The sequence below is a fragment of the Triticum urartu genome, chromosome 7A (genome assembly GCF_056163025.1).
Source record: "Triticum urartu cultivar PI428250 chromosome 7A, HENAU_Tu73, whole genome shotgun sequence".
NCBI lineage: Eukaryota > Viridiplantae > Streptophyta > Magnoliopsida > Poales > Poaceae > Triticum > Triticum urartu.
In genome coordinates this window covers 52,550,347-52,554,395 of record NC_141879.1, presented here as the reverse complement: position 1 = coordinate 52,554,395, position 4,049 = coordinate 52,550,347, and positions in this window count along the sequence as shown.

Below are 4,049 nucleotides of genomic sequence, written 5' to 3'. Positions count from 1 at the left end.
CAAATTCGTGAATCATTTCCCGAGTTTATCACCATTTGTCCAAATCGATCAACTTTTCCCAAATTCATGAACTTTCTTCAGTTTCGCAAACTTCTTTCAAATTGCACGGATTTTTTATTTCATGATTTTTTAAAATTCGTGCACTTTTTTGAAAAAAATCACGGTTTTTTAATATTTTCAACAGTTTCCTCGGAATTTTAAATTTTAAGTTTTGTGTAAACGTCAATAGTGAACGACCTTTATAAGTGGTCTGTGGTCAACCAGCGAACCAGAGCAACGAGCGTCCCGACCGACGAGCGAACCTGTGATCGATCAAGCGAGGAGCGACAACGATCGTGCATAATTGTTTTATTTTTTTGAGGGGTCGCTCCTGCTTTAATGGGTCGGCCCAACTACCACGCCCGTGAGCGCAGCAAGCGCCCACGCCCTATGGCTACAGGCGGCCCTCGCATTTTTGTTTTTTGAGGGAAAAAGGTGCCCTCGCATGAAAGCTCACGCGTAGCCATAGGGACAGCCCACTTTCGTCTTTTTTTTTTCGATCTGGTTTCAATTGAAACGCTCGATCGATGCTGGCTGCCTTCGCTATCATTTCTTCGATTTTTTTTTTTGCATTTTTTATTGATTTTAGTCTGGTGTTCTGTAACGGTTTTTCTTTGGTTTTTTGTTTTTCTTTGTTTCGCATCTGGTTTCCTTCGTTTTTTATGTTTTTTATTTCTTCATTTTTTTTGCTTCTTATCTCGGTTTTTCTCTGATTATTTTGTTTTACTTGCTTCCTTTTCTTTTTGCACCGGTTTTTCTTCTGTTTCCTTTTTCTGTTACTTTTTTCTTCGTTTTTTTGTCTTCCCCAGTTTTTGTTATCTCTTTGTTTTACTTCAATTTTTTTGTTTCGTTTTCTTATTTATTCTTCGGTTTTCTTTCTTTGTCGTTATACTTCTGTTTTTTGTTTCTTTCGTTTCTCGTGGTGCTCTTCTCTTGGTATTTCCTGCCTATGAGCATCCGTTGTTGCAGGTTCCTCTAAACGTCTACCTGGTTAATTATGTCCGTTTGCTGTGTTGTGAGTTCTGATAGCTTCTGCACAGAGAAGCGTAGTATAGCAGAAGAGGTTGGGCCCCTTTAAAAACTCAGATTTTTGGCATTAATACACTGCTTTTGTTGCAATGGAGAAATATATACTTGGAATTCACTGATGCATCATGACTCTCAATGCTGAGAAGATAATAGCCACTCTGTGAGCTGGGTCTGAAACTTTGAATATATACATTGGATGCGATGTGCAAAACGGTTGCATCCTTGCCCCTGGTACACAACCAAGCATCATCGCTGGTGAACGCATTTGGCATGTCATGCATAGTTGCTGGAAGCAACAACTGATCTCGCCTTTTGTATAGTTTTAAATTTTGCCCGTTGCAGCCGAATTACTAGAGCTAAATCTCACTCCGAGAATGGATCAGGCGACGCGTACCAAACCATATGTTGAAACTATTGAATAAGAGGCGGTCTTCATGTATATAAAAGATGTGAATTGCCTGACAAGAATCTTCTACGGACTGTTTGAGTGATGATCAAAACAAGGCTTTATGTAAACCCAAGGTACCAAAACAAGGCTTTATGTAAAGCTAGAAACGTCATGGAAAGTTACAAGTAGCACCATTTATTTTTGTTGTTATTGTGCGTGGAAGTAGTAAGCATTTACACAATTACTTGACTGAATTTGTTTTGTGTCTAGTTCTGACCGAGTCCTTGCCATCTGACTTAGTTATTGCTTCATGATAGCTCAAGATCTCGATCCATTTTCCCCAAATATTAATACCAAGTTCCTCCTCCCGAGCTGATGGTCTGTCATGTCGTGGCATATCGCCATTCGCTTTTGTAGCTATTTGATTACTTGTAGGCATGGAAGACGTTGGGAAGTTTATAGTGACATTAATTGCCGTTCAACCCTCGCATTGCTCATGAGCTCCTGCTAAGGGATCAACACACGGAGGAACATAGCTAGGAGCCATAACATCCTGCATGTCTCTCAAAGATCAGCCCAATGCAAGAAATATTTCCTGGAGTGCCATAGATGCCGAGTGTGTCAGAAGCAACGGGTTACATTCCACCAATTCATCGGGTGGGCAGTAGTTGATCTAGATCAGCTTAAGACAACATAGGTTCCCCTGTGCTAACCTTGACAGCCAAAGCACGATAGGACGAGCCATGTGACAGAGTCACCGAGTCGATGCTGCCCTCAAGAACGCACAACACATAATGTAGAATAAACTCGAATTAAAGTTGAAAAGTTTATGTGTGGTCCCTCTCGCTTCTTGGTCTCCCCTTCTCATTCTGCCGTGAAGTGTTTTCCTTAAAACCCATTACGAATTGATTTCCTTTGTCTACAATCCACCAGGAAGCGAGCAAGCACACAAAATACAGGATCGCGAGCTGGTGGTGGTGGTGACCAGGGGCGTGGTTTTCGTTGTCATATGTTTGTCATGTAGATATTTTTTATTTATTTTTGTACTTGAGCAATGGCAATTTTCCGTAGGGATTTTCTTATTGTCATCATGCCAATTTTTTTATAGATATTGTTATTTATGGTCACCAAATTTTGCTATATAAGACCAACAGTAAAAAGCCCCGGCCCACTTAGCAGAGGGATAATTCTAAAAAAAAGAATAAAGAAAATTAGCCGAGCAGCGGCAGCGGTAGCTCGTATATCGAACGTTTTCATTCGCGCGTCTGGCTTGCTTGTCGTCCTACTTCCAATTTTACCCATCCCAATCAAACTACCATAGCAACTTTTCACTTCGAGAAGTCTTCATAGATAAAATGGTCTTCACGTATATATCAAATGTGAGCTGAGTGATATGGATCTTTAACCGAATAGTCTAGGGGGTAATCAAAACGAGGCTTTATGTGAAGCTGAACTTGTGTCAGAACACTACAAGAACCACCAGCTATTTTATTTGAAATGCGGTCCCTTATGACCTGATTCATCATTAAATAAGGTAAAATAGAGTTGCCCGACTAATTAACAGAAATCCGGACGAAACCCGTTATAACATACCCACAGACAAGGGCACCCAACCGACTTGGCACCAACAAGATTACACACACCGCCAAGGAAAGGACATCGTTGAGATTGCCTATAGTGTCATCGTCATCACCTCTCCCCGAGCAAGCGATTCGGACTTCATTGCTGATGACCCGTCAGGAACTCTCCAAACGAACAACACAGAAGGACCTCGTCAGCCATATCCAAACAATCGACCACAGACGTCGAGGACATGCAGCTCCGATTTTGATGATGCGCTTCACCGGAGAAAGTTTGCAAGCCTCGTACCGATCTAGTCCAGCACAACCTCCGAAGAGCACCATCCGCTGAAGCCGCCGTCATAGAGTCATCGTTGCTGTAGGGGCGCCACCACATGCAACTCCGACTTCTCTGTCATAGCAAGGAACAAACGTAGGCGCATCTATTGGCAAACAAAGCCTTTCATATTAGAAGGAGAAGCCGCGTCCCAGCTCCACACACCACCATTGTTGTCACCACATAAGTCGCAACGCCAACCACTCGCATCACCGATTGGACACTAGCCAACTGCAATGCCGCGAGTGTCCAACCTATGGAATGCGCGAACAAGACCGAAGAGCTTCAAGGCGACGCCCCAAAGGGGGATGTGACAAGAATGACGTCGTCGCCCAACCCGACACCGGGCCATTGGCTTTTGCCCGTTGACCTTGAACCGAGGGTAGAAGGGTGGAGATCTGCACAGAAGCGCCTCCAAGGGAAGGAACGACGCTCGTGGGCGCTACCGGCACCGGCTGGCAACAACCGGGCATGCCTTCACATGAAGCATCTTGGAAATCACCCCCATGCGCCGCAATCCGCTAACCCGCTCCCTCCTGTGCGGCAACTGCGCTGCGCCACACGAGAACCACCACAAATCTCGCCGGCAGCCAAGCCGGGCCACCATCTGGCACCCATCTCTACTGCACCACTAGAGCCGGCAGGGAGGCCTGCCACCCCGACCCAAAACCGTCAAAAACCAGGCCACCGCTCCCAC